Raw genomic sequence first — 14,030 nt, 5'->3', positions numbered from 1 at the left:
ATATTTATATATCTGGGCTATTAATGTGGAGGGGCTACGCCATCCGCCTCAGTGGCCATCCATTATCCAACTGGATAAAACATATGGTGGCAGTCACAAGTGAGGAATTTACCACGGACGTCAAAACACCGCCAATCCTCCCCAGCTATATTTATCAGGCTACTCACTTGCTAATCTTCTTACTGCCTCGAAGGGGTGGGGAGACCGCTTAGTTGCCAAGGAACTAGAAATGAGCTATTTGAATTTATACCATCTGAATTAATAGATAATTATAATTTTTTTTTTTAAATTGACACAAAAAGTTAGTCTGTTTTACATCATTTCATTGACTTTGTGTGTTATAAAGTTAGTTGGAAATGTTCAAAAGCATCTTACCGATATTTATGCCCTTGAAGAGTGTGGAAAAAAACATGCATTATTTTGAAGTAAAAAAATTTCTTTCGTTTTATTTCACAAATTTGTACCGCCAGTCATTATTTTGGTATTAAAGATATGGAACTGCCTTTCTTTTAATTTATTACGATTGTTACTGTTAATCTTCCCTAAAAACATTTTATAAACTTTAAGTTTTAAATAAATACAAAATTCTAATTGTACTTTTTTTTTTTTGTAAGTAAATCTTTTCATATAAGTAGATGAAACATCAATTTTGTTGCAATAGCATGTAAGTCCAACAATCAAACTTGTATTAAATGGTCTAAAATGTTATATATTTTTAAACTTAAAAAGTTCTCTCCTGATGGCTGAACCCAATGAGAAAATTAATAACATTTTTTTTATTATTTATGTTAAATTTCTGAATTTGAGACTGCTGATTTTCTTTTTTGTCATAATGTTTTCATCCTTTCACTGTTTTTTTTTATGTGTAAATTGTAACATTTTATTTATTTTCTATTAAAAACAGATAATAAATTTGCAACAACGTACTTAACAGAATAATAAAAAACAATATCGAATGTGGAAAGCTGGTCAGAACACCATAAGGTGGTTCCTTAAACCTTATCTACGAACTTAATGATTTATCAAAGATCATTCAGTGATTTAGAAGAAAGAGGATCCTTAAAAATATACGAAGATATTGATTAATGATTGGAGAAGTTTGTCGGGGGTGCGGTCATCGAAGAACAACATAAATAAACAAAATAATATTCATTTATTTTATGCCGAAGTTTCGACCTGAGTTTCAGGTCTTCATCAGGGGTTATGGCGTAGAAGGTAGGCCTAAAACTCCGTTTCCCAGTTTTAGATGATATTGATTGTACGAAGTTAAAAAAAATAATTATTTACTTTCTCTACTTTAACAAAATGAGTAGCTGAAAATTAATTACGTATTAAATTAAAATTAACTATGTACGGTTACAACTTAGGGCATTACTTTGTAAGGAAGTGCTGTTACTGTACCAACGGTTGTGCAAGGAGATGATTTGGTCAGAATCACGCTCGGTCGCCAGATTTTTACTCAATTAAGGGTAACCACTTGAGTGAGCCCTGGAGGGCTCCCGAACCTGTAGTGCTAACTCACGGCAACAGTGAAAAAGAAAATAATTATCTGCCATAGCTGGATTCGAACCCGGTTCCTTGGGACTAGTAGCACATTGCCTTACCAATGAGCTACTCACTCCCATAATTACGTATTAATAACTATAATACAATAAATATTAATGTAATGTGTGGACGCCGTCGATATGTTCGACATATATGTTCAGAAAAATCTGAAAATATACTTTTAAAGAAGTAAAAAATAATAATATGCTATTATTATTAATAAATTATATACAAATAATAATTTGCTATTGATAAATTATTACAGCATTATCATAAAAAAAGTAAGTTTTGAGTTTCCAATTCGTCTTGCTTTTAGATTGGTTTAGTGAGATATCAGCAAAATAACTTGATATACCTTACTGATCAATAGTGTGATATATCAGGCACCAACGATTTGTGACTTTATTACTTATGTAGATGTGTAGTCAAGGATAAATCGAGCTGCTAAGTTTTATTTATGTTGCATAATTCATTATAAATGTCCTTAATTTCTCATTTTGTAAATTACATGCTTGCCTTACTTGATAGAGTGAGAAATATAGATTACCCTCATTAATCCGATCAGGGATTCCTGTCATTTCTAGCTAATCTCTGTTTAAATCGCAGCTCTAAAATAATTCCATCTGTTTTTCAATTAATCTTTTTTAATCTGTAACAATTGAATCAGCTCTGAGATTTGTGCAATGAAATAAATTTACTCGTAACATGAATTTATTACTTTATTCATTATTATATGTGCATCTCTCAATCTCTCATTAAAATAGGTATACATAAATAGTACTGACTGATCTTATATAATTGATTCCAATATAGCGCATGCTATGAATGGTTTTTCGGTTCTAAAATCCAGCATGTGTCTGTCAATTTTATGATTGTCAATACCAGTGTTGGAACAGGCCTATGTCCTTGCACTATTTGACTTGATGGACAGTCGGTGATGGTAGAGGTACCGTTACTGCGATCGGATCTTGTAGGTGTAAGGTACGGGAGCCTATTTGCTGAAGGTTGTTAGATCGGGCGCTCTCACGTCAAAATAAATTGACATCCCTTAGCCACCCATAGCAGTTCCCAGGGCGGGTACTCCAGCCACCGTCTGGTGATTCTGGCCATGTTTTTCTACATAAGAGAAATCGAAACAAAAATTATGAGCATGATTACAAATCTACAATATAAGGGGTATTCATGATCTATGTTAAAGCGTGTTAAATGGAAAAACTCGTGTTAAATCGAAAAAAATTGCCTTCTTTTACCGTGGTAAAACGAAATAACATTTAACATGGCTGAGAGTCTGTTACTTGGTCAGTTAAATCGAGAATGACATCACACAATATACCAGTTGAGATCGCCGCCATATTAGTTGTTGTGACTTTCAATACAGTTGTCAATTAGCTCATCTGCATTCTCTTCTTCACAAGTTTGAAGATCAATAAGACACTCATAAGCTAAACTTTCACACAAATTCCACTTTTCACTCACTCTAGGCATGTTTTAATTAATTACTTAAATCAAAACTGAAGTAAACAATAACATGAGGTTCTGGAAGGAAGGTTATAAACATAAAGGCTTATACAACAAGTTGCTGAGAAAATCCGCTAGGGGCTCTTGTGCATTTAATGTTTAACATGACTTCAAATAGGGCTGCTCACAATCCTATAGTTATCTGCCGTAAGGCAAACAAAGATATATTGTAACTAGTGTATATATTAGATTTAAGTTGTATATAATTGTAAATGTTAAAATAAATAAAATTTAGGAGGTAAGAAAAAAAAAAAAAAAAAAAAAAAAAAAAAAAAAAAAAAAAAACCTATAGTTATAACATTTAACATGGCAAAACATTTTACATTTAACACAACATCATGAATACCCCTATAGTAGTTCTAACACGCTCGAAAGCAAGAGGGATTCACAAATATATAAGCATAGCATGATGACACAGACTTTTTATACATTCCTGGGCTCAAACATATTGATACTAACTTTTATACCCAAACATATATATGCCGATATAACTGAAGATTTATTTTTCCGATCTCTCTAAAAGAGAAAACAAATATGTATTAATAAGATAGCATTTCATGAAAGAACACAATTCAAAGTGAATATTATCTTTTTTATACCAACTGTACTTGAAGGTGTCCAAGTGAAATATTTAACTGTAGTTTGAGGAGACCATTCTGTGAAAAGTCTAATGTTCAGAGATGAGAGGTCTTCGCGAGATGGTATAACCGAAGAAGATAGTTAACCGTATTAAGTAGATTGTCGAAAGAAAGTCCGGTTGGTGGTCAATAAAAGTACAAAATAGTAAAAAAAAAAAAGAAGTAATGGTAATCAATATTTCTCTTCCCTTTGCTGAGTTTCGTCAGGGCTGGTGTTGAAATTGTTGTTATGACTGTCGAAATTTACAATCATAAATTTTTTTTTTACTATTCCATACCTTTATTGTCCGCTATCTTTCTACAATGAATAAATATTAATAATTTCTTTATTGTTTTGCCAATTAATAAATATTTGAAAACTATTTTTTGTCTCTTTCACCGTAGCTCAGACTACCTTCTTCAAATTCACATACGACCAATAGATATTATATTATGTATGTATAAGATTTGTTTTCATTCATGACCGTCAAGATTTACCACTACATCCTATGTGGCAACGAAATAATAATGTTTTTTTAATATTTGAGTAAAAATTATTCCTATGGAGCTTTTTGTTAAAACATCTTTATATAGATTTTACAACACTTTTTGAGAAATCTTAATAACAAAATGTCTCAAATTTTTACATACAGGTGTTTTTGAAAAAGCCCCATTGAAAGAATTTTCACTGGAAGAAGTGCGAAAAAATATTACATAAACTCTTTATAAGGCTCTATATTTGATTTAACTTCCTCAACTTTTGCAGCTGAGGCCAACGAAGAATCCAACTTTTTTTCCGTTGAATTCAAAATAAACTGCTAAGAAAACTATGATTGGTCAAGTTAGATTCCAACTCAAACATTTTAGATATTTACATTCCTTAATTTGGAGGATATGATTTAAAATTTTCTTTTTATAGGAAAGTGTAGACTACGTTCGTCCTCCGCGCTTCACTTTGGGTCATCCAATCTCTTCTGTATACCTCATCTTACGATAACATGCCCCATTAAGTTACTTCGTTGATTACACTAACTAACGATGTAAGAGTGAATAAGTGATACAAACTGACCTAGGCCCTTCATAGTATGATATGATATCTAGTACAATTTTCAAAACACTTTCTGTCACTCAACGGAAACTCGTACGATACGCCCTGATGTAAATCGGAAATCCAGGCCAAAATGTCAACTCAAATACAAAAAAATTTCTTATTTGTGTATCATTACTCACCACACCCCGCCCATCATCTCCTCGTATTGAATCTACGGTCAACAATTTTCACTTCCTTGCGAAACTATTACATTCCCCTATTGTAGCAGATTTGAGGTCCCTTCACAGATAAACGTTCCATAAGTTATTATAAAAGCTACTCTATCATGATTGAGTTTGCTCATATTTCTAGAATTGAAAAAAAAAAAAAAGAAGGGTATCCAGGCTTTCTATGAGGTGGACTCTGAGGTAGAACTATAGAGAAGATATCGCGCACCTTCTAAAGCCAGAACTAATTAAAAGCTTTTAATAAATAGAAGACTCTTCCTAGAAGGGGTTCAATTTTTCAAAAAGATCATGTTCCTTTTTGGAAAAGACCCAGTTGTGCTTGCGCGCTGTTAATGCCATAGCATCTATCAGAGACTAAAAGCTCGCTGGCCTGCAGAATTAACATAATTTAGATAATTATCCTATTAGTGCGTCCGTACGTGTGGGACCATCCTTCATCCATGGCACCGAATACCAACGCGCACTTCCACCTCCGGGTCCTGTAATTTCCTCTCCCAACTTCTCAAGACTGCTTTACTTGAGGAAATTCATCTAACAATCATAACAAAAAGAAAAATCTGATTTTTCCATTTCTTCTTATTTTCCTAAAATTTTTACCGTGTTCGTAGCTATTGAAGTATTAATGTGGTAATGATTCTTTTTACAATATCATATTAATCTTAATTACATTACTAAAAATAACGCTACAATACAACACATGCCTAATAATTTTCATTGGAAATCAAACAAATAGTAATTAAATGCAAATAAAATTTAATAATTTTGCTAGAGCGTAGCAACTTAATCTACAAATTTCGCTACCCTAGGTTTAGTTGAAATTTAACACGTTTTTTTATTATGATCTAATTGAATATGCAACGTCACTAATTAAAATTCAAAATAATCAGTTCACTTCTATCGAAGTTAGAAATTATTCTTAGACACGCCACTTTGGAGGTTTTTGATGCATTAATTTCTGAAGAAGATTAATAGTTTAAATAATGTAACACTTTAGATAACAAAATTAATGAAAATGGGAAATTATTCCTCTTCCAGGAATTTCCCTTTTTCCTCAGAGCCTTGGTATTTCCCTTAAAATTCCTCCACATGTTAAAAACTATAAGTACAGCCTAAGAGCGGAAAATAAGTCAGTTATTTCTCCGCAATTTTTAATTCCTTAATAAGAACTATGTATAGTGAGTAGTCAAAATTGATGAGTCGGCCAAGTATTGTTATAGGGAATAACCTACCTACAACACTGAAAACTTAAAACAGCATCATTTAAAGAGGAGTAAATTTTTAATTAAAAAATATAAGCCTTATTTATTTTGAATAGTTCCTGAGACATACTTTTTTTTTAAATCAACATTTCACAAAAAATCTAGTGCAAAGTTGGTGAATTTATTTTGGAAAATCTGTACTCCAGAAACCATAACATGGACATATGTCTATTAACACTCAAACTAAAGCTAGTTTGATGTACTATAAAGCAGTTTATGACATTTATCATCGTAGAAGTAGTTTTATAATATATTTTCAAAATAAATTCACCTACTATTGATTTTGCAGTACATTTTGTATGTTCCTTTTTAAAAAACTATATCTGGGGAACTTGATACTTGGCAGACTTATCTATTTTGCAGACTTGTAATTATTTATAGTTTTTATTAAATTAATCAAACATCTGGGGTGAAACAACTTTGTCTCCTCTTTGACTCCTGTATTTACTATATACTCACTTCACTAAGCCGTTCTTCATTCAATCCAACAATTCCTATCTCTTTTATACTCATTTACATTTACTGGGTCAATTTCATACCATCCTGGTTATGTGGCCGTCTGAACTCAGCCCATTCGTATTTCTTCAGGTTAAGTTCACAGCGAAATACTATTTTTTCTTACATGTAAGCGGCCATTACTTAATTAATTAATAATGCATTAGCAAGTTTAACAATCTCATGAAATACAAACATAATTTCATGTTCAACGCCGATAACAGGGAAATAAATAAATTTCTATAGATAAATATCTTTATTTTTTCTAACATTACTATCTTATATTTGTTCTTTGGGTATGTTAAATATAGAAGATTTTGACCACGGATCATCGAACTTCTTTACCAAAGGTTCTTCTCCAGTATTACCAAAATACTGCTTTTACTAACGCATTTAGAAATGAATGGTTTAACAATTATTTATTTATTGATATCAATTTCACTAGAACGAAAAGTATCCACGGATTGGTAGTAGGTATATAATTAATCTAAATATTTGGAAGAAAATATGATTTGAATTATATCTAGACTTCGAAAATTTGGCGCATATCATTATCGTTATTTGCTGTAATTGCTCTCAACGTATTAAATGAGAGAATTTGTAAAAAAGATTTAAACAAAATGCAATACCCTTGTACATCGCCTTATCGCTGGAATAATTTATTCTTAAACAGCCAAATCGAATTTCAAAATGTCAAAAGCGGATATCTTCCAGTCCATTATCCGATACTAAAATGTTTATCTTTTTTACTCCGAAGGGGAAACGGTAGCGAAGGAAGAAAATTTAAGGACCCTCCGACCATAAAGCGGCCAATGAACTTCTTTTATTACATATATATATTTGTTTATTTTTTTAAACTATGCCTCAAGTCAGAGTTAACAGTATATATATATTTATATGATATAGTTTAAAGCTAGTACATTTTGAAAACCAAATTTATTAAAACGAAACATGTTTACATGGAACACCTCCTGGTCACTGTATGGTTAACCCAACATCTAGTGAAACCTATTTTAACGAATATCTGGTATTTCAAGATGAAAAGGGGAGATCAACCAGGTAGCACTTGTTGGAATTGGCAATTGGAATTTTGTTAGATATAGAGATAAAAATTGTTGTATAATTCCTTCAGTTCAAAATAATTTATTTTATGAATATAATTCGTAACCTTTAATATAACTTGTAAATAAGAATATAATTTAGGTAGGTATTTATTCCAAACTAGTGTCACGGAAGTTAATATGGAGGTGGAAGGGAAAAATCTAAAATTTTCTAACAGTTTTAAACCTAGCGAAGTTTTAGGGGGTATCTATGAAAAACTCACCGATCTAAATAACGTCTACAAGCTATTTAAAGAATAATAACCTTTTTTTTTCTTTATATTATATTTCAGCTCAAAATGCAATATGTGAATATAAGATACAATGAAAGGTTTCTGAAGAAACTACTCATTGGTTGCACTCTGATGAAATTTCTACATTGGGTCTCGAGGTTATCTTTTTTTCAGGCGCAGTGGATTATCAGGAATAGAACAGGAAGATTAGCTACAGTTTACCAACCATTCTATCCAGGACATTAATTGTTGAGATTAACCTCAATGTTTTGCTGTAAGAAGTAGGTTTCCCTGCTTTTCGGTTTTTCAATTTATTTTACGGAGGGGACGAGATGACATCTCCTACTCTATTCTTAACGACGTCCATGTCTCTTCTTGAGTGTTTAGGAAGACGAAGCAAGCTACTTAAAGGGGCGATTGTGAAGTAGCTAAGTGGGCCCTCAGTCTGCTATAGCGTAATGCAGGCTGTGGGAACATCTCGGTTCATCCTCGAATCCTCCTTGGAGCTGGGAGCCTGTAACAAGGTGCCAATTCCTTCATCTAGCCATTACCATTCCCCTCCAACGGTACCTCGATTCATCACCGCAGGGCTCCCGATTTGGGTTGGGCACCGGACAGCTGTTCCTCGAATAGGTCCAGGGGTCGTTGAGCAAATAATTGTGCTCAACCAACTCCGTGCTACTTACAATTACTTACAACCGAACAATTCCGTACTGGTCAGACCGCATACCTTTGAACCTATATGGTCGTAACACTTCAGTAGCGGACTAATAACATTTTTATCGAGCCAGAAGGTTTAGACCTTTGGAATAAGGAAATATTTTCAATACCTAAAAGGGCTAGAATGCTTATCTAAAAAAAAAAAAAGTTTTAACAATGCGGTGTAGGAGTTTTTTTAAGAGTTACAACTCGAATTCTACTCTAAAACATAATTTTTTTTTTTTAATAATTTATTTATTGATATTTACAACTGTATACACATATATACAATAAGTAAATTTGCTGTAGGTGACATAGTAACATGATAAAAACATGTGGAGAATCTACCCACTGATAGAACTCCAATAACATTTCTAGAGAAGAAGATCTCGAGGCCATCTTCTTTTCAGACGCCTAGGAGGATTATTAGGTAATGAAGGAGAAGCCAGGTTAGAAACAAGTGGATTTGGGTGGTTGAGAAGTTTATTATGGAAGGAACGGTATCAGGTTCTGGCCAAATCGGCAACATATGGAATATTGAGGTCCTGATGGATGACTTGATTTGTGACAAAGTAAGGAGCATTAAGGATTTTACGAAGGATTTTGGACTGTAAGGATTGAATTCTGGAGGAATTTGATGGTTTAGAGGAGCCCCAAAGCTCATCTCCGTATGTCCAGATAGGGCTTAAAATATAATTAAATACATATTTTGATGAGATTTTTAATATTATTTCATGACATTTTAACTAGAACAGTTTACCGAATATAGCTATGGGAGGCATACGTTTAAATTTTCTGTTTATTTGTTATGTTTTAGAGTAGTTTATTTTACCATTTTATTTGAGGTTAAGAGTGCCTTGAATTTTTCAAGTGAGACGACGCCGATGGTAAACATATACATACACTCTGTACATGTTAGGATAACTGTCAGTGTTAAACTGAGATAACTAGCATTACGCTTGCCAAAAAGAGACTCTCATTAGAACCGATAGATTGGTCCTTAAATCAGTTGCGTTAGGAACGGAGGTATTATACGGCAATGGAAGATATAAAGCAGGCTGTGAGTTCTCGCCTAACAAATGAGCATATTGTTCTATGAGTTGCTGCTGGCAATGCAGTTATCTCTGCATTCTAAGTGACCCTCCTTCAGCAGGGCCACAGCATCGGCTATCTTCTCTCTTCATCGCTTTTCAAATGGGTTTAGAAAAAAATATTTACTATTGTTTATCTTAAATTTTAGTAAAAACAAGCTTTGATAAATACTTATAATAAATTTTAATTCTATTCATATTATAAATAATTTTTTTTTAAATTAACATAAGGATAATAACATGTCACATTGCAGGGCAATAATTATTAGTGTTTTGTGTATTAATTGATACTTTACATTATTACTAAAAAGAAGGAGAAAAAATAAATGTGAACAATATTAAAAAAAAAAAAATGTAAGTAAAAAAAAGAGTAATTTACACAATAAAAACAAAAATAAAAAAGTATATTTCTCAAAAAAAAAATTATTTAAAAATTAAATCATATTTAGTCATATTTTTTAAAGATAGAAACTACTAAAAACTATGTCTGCTACTTCTGAATGTCTAAAATTGTTTTTGAGAATCCGGTTCATAGACAAGGTAGATATTTGGCCACCTGATCATTCTGTATATTGTGCTTTTTTCTCTATATCTACAACCTGTAAAATTTCTTTGACTATAACATAAAATATCTACGTTAATTACTAGTTAATAATTATTTAAATCAATCTCTAGGGAGTTAATTGGCTCATTAATGGAAAGAAAAAAAAGTTCTGGAAGATTATTGATTGACCGTTCAAAAAAACTCAAATAGTAGAAATATACTATTTGAGTTTTTTTGACCGCACCCGCACCATATTCCTTTCATCAAAAAAAAGTTCATTTTTATTTCTTTATTATTATTCAAAATTATTTTCAGGATTAAATAGCACACCCATTGTTTCATGAACACTGATATTATTTTTCAGCATGGAAAACCTTCAATATGAATAAAACAATATTTTTAAAATTGTATTTTTTTCTTTTAAAAAAATATAATTAAATCACACAATGTTACGTTTCCAAAAAAAGTAAGTTTAAATACCTTGCTTTATTAAAATTGGAGGTTTTTTTCAGGTTCACTATAGAATTCTCTGGTGAAAAGATTGGGAAATTAATTTTGCGTTCTAAAAAAATCTTTTCACATGTTTCATTGATTACTAAGTTTATTTTTAATTTTCTTAATATATATCTAGGATATATCATGTTTTCGCAATCATAAGTATGAATTAGCTTTGTTATCTTTTTAGTAAAATGAAAAAAAGTATTTAGTTTTTACTTCTTCTGGTTAGTTTTGTTTATTATTATTATTACATTCAGTCTTCAAATCTAAATTACTAAATAGATTCCAATTTTTTCCTGATTCAGCAAGTAACACTGCATAGAAAATGAATCTAAGTATTCTTAAACATTTTAGTAGTTTGTAATTTACAAATCAGATTACAAAACAATTCATTTATTATTTATATCAAAATTGTAAGGGAAAATGGACTTTTATTGACTTTTTCAAATAAATTTCTTAAAATAAATATCATAAAATGTAATATTTCTTTTTGGTACAGAGCCTCAGTAGTTATTAACGTGATTTTCCTGACGTCGGGTTCAACTCCAGAACTCCGGAGGAAACCCAGCAGATATTTCCTAAGGCCGAGAGATGAGGATCACAAATGCCTGGTCCTCCACTAATCCCGCTTATACGGGACCATAAACATCCAGCTAGTTTATACCACTCTTATATATATCACCGTTTAATACCTCGCTTTCCTTCCAGGAATATTTCTTCCAATCCTCCTCCCAGCCTGTACGCCATATCATAACAGAGAGATTAATTAACTCCAGAGATTATATTTAGCGACCCACGGAGCGGCGTGATGTCAACACTGTTTGCCGTCCAAGTTAAAGATTGCAATCGCATAATTTAGAATTACTTCCCATCTAGAGGTTCCTCATAGGGAATTAAAAGGGACATTGATGGAGTGACATGTGCCGTTTAGGGAGTGAGCTGAATTCACTATAGGAGTTGAAAATAAAAAACATAAAAAAATAAATAAAATAAATTTTGAATGCTGAATCATAAAAATCTTTACGACTTTTCATGGTAAATTACTATAAAAAACCAAACTGCATTATTTAAAATACACTTAATAATAATTTTTATTTTTAATATTCATGTTTATTACTAAGAGAAAGAACTAAATCCTACATTAACCGTCTTTTAGGGAATCAGTAAATTGAAAAATTAAATTAATTTTGTAGATTCTAAACATACTAGTCAAAATCATTATTTTATTTATTATTTTAAAGGTTCCAAATATCTCAAATAAAAATGTTTATATTAGTTTTTTTTCTGGTTTTTATTAGCAAAATTATAAATTATTTAAAAGGCTTTTTGTTTAAGCACATCATTTTCTATCGATATTAGTGATGAACTGCTCAATGTTTCTTGAATTAATCGCACTTCTCAAATCATTCTTGATCTATTTGATTTTAATTATTGTTGTTATCTTTTATTAAATTTTAATTAACTTAATTAGCTTACAGTTATAGGCACTACTCTTAAGCGTGGATAGTATAAAAAAATCATTGCATAATTTTTGTTATGAGGGTTATGGTCGAGAAGGAACCAATAGTTTATAACTGTTGAACGTCCGACGTTTCGCCCAACTTTGCTGGGCTTCATCAAGGCTAAAAAGATACAACAACAACTAAGAGCATTATAATAAGATACAATAAGGTAAATTATTATTAAAATATTGTTTTTTTCCAACAATTCGCATTTTGTTCTTTTTTTTTGTGTAATTTCATCTTGTGCACCGAAACCAAGAAGGACAATTGTGGTTTGGGGGTCTAATGAACTTCGTACAGAACACTAAACCATCTAGTTTTATTTTGAAAACATCTGTGTAGGGTGACTTATTCTCTCTACCGCACTATGCAAATACCCGGGTCTTTTCAAAGCCCGCTAATAAACCGATGAATTTACATATAATTTGTAAATGTCAATGGGGAGAGGCCATCGAAAAGGAAGAAGAATGGGGGTAGTGAGGAGATGCACCTCCTCGTGGGTCTGATTGTTCTCAGCCAAGTTATAAATCAATAGGATAGACTAGTTAGAGTCAGAAAAAAACAAAATAATCAATTATACTGAACTCCAGCAAATCTCACCCGGAGAAGAAAAAACTTTTTGGGGGGATTAAAGAAGATGATGCTCCTTTTGTTATGCAAACAGACCGCTTCCTTCACCTTTGTCAGACATTATTCATAGTATCTCATTGTATAATTTGTTTGGTAGGAAGTGAAACATAAAAAATCGACACCTGTTCTTGTATCAGTATTTATCGATTACAATTTTTCCATACTATAGTAGCAATGAACATAGTATTTTTATCCCATATTCTAACCGCCAAACTTCTACTTAAGTCCGAGTTTTAAAGGGGTAAAATTTTCATTAAAATAATCATCACAGTCTCCACTGATAATGTAACAAAATTAGAAATATCTTCTGGCAACTTTTCAAAATATTACGCTTCTCTAGAAATCATAAAATGGTATGAAAATGAAATTATATGTGATATTAGTAAATAGGAATTAATTTACATTATATATCAACGAAGAATAAAAATACGGTAATAATAAGAAAAATAATAAAGGGAATTTGAATAATTTTGTTTTTACAACCCTGATCACTTTGAAGTAGTCAATTAAGATGAGAATTCAGGTAACCTACAGCAATGCAATATCAGCATATAGTATCAGTCTGACAAACGTTGTTCGTGGTATAAGATTGATGGTAAATTTTCAGTTGACATAGTAAAATATGATTTTACAACTAAACATTCCTTTTGTCTTGAGCCTAAGCAATCCCCATTGATATCTTTTTATATTCTATTTCTTCAGTATTACTCAAAAAGGTACAAGGAAGATATCACCGCTTGGGCACAACTTTCCCAAGATAAACAGTTCCGAGGATCTTTTTTTTTACCGCGAGCAGACAGTTGAATGAGTCGGTCTGACAGGGAGCTCCTTATGTATGTGATGGATGGCCGATGGAGCTCGCTTGCTCTACCATATCTCATGTTACATGAGGAAGCATTCGGTAACTTCTAGTAGTCATCAGTATAAGTAGCCATGTGTATTTACTATCCATAGATTATTAATATCAAAGTATATTTCTCAAAGTGAACTTAATCAATTAAAAACAAACTCATCATTCCTA

At 31.7% G+C, this 14,030-nt stretch overlaps 1 protein-coding gene across 1 annotated transcript in view; it reads right to left on the bottom strand.

The window, feature by feature from the left end:
* Positions 1-14,030, bottom strand: part of ft (cadherin-related tumor suppressor fat) — a gene marked incomplete in the record, with an annotated part of 431,831 nt that overhangs the window by 171,938 nt on the left and 245,863 nt on the right.

Source organism: Halyomorpha halys, unplaced genomic scaffold (assembly GCF_000696795.3).
Source record: "Halyomorpha halys isolate HHAL.00 unplaced genomic scaffold, Hhal_1.1 Scaffold7.1, whole genome shotgun sequence".
Lineage (NCBI taxonomy): Eukaryota > Metazoa > Arthropoda > Insecta > Hemiptera > Pentatomidae > Halyomorpha > Halyomorpha halys.
Note: the sequence above shows the minus strand (reverse complement) of the source record. Positions and strands in the feature narration are given on the sequence as shown.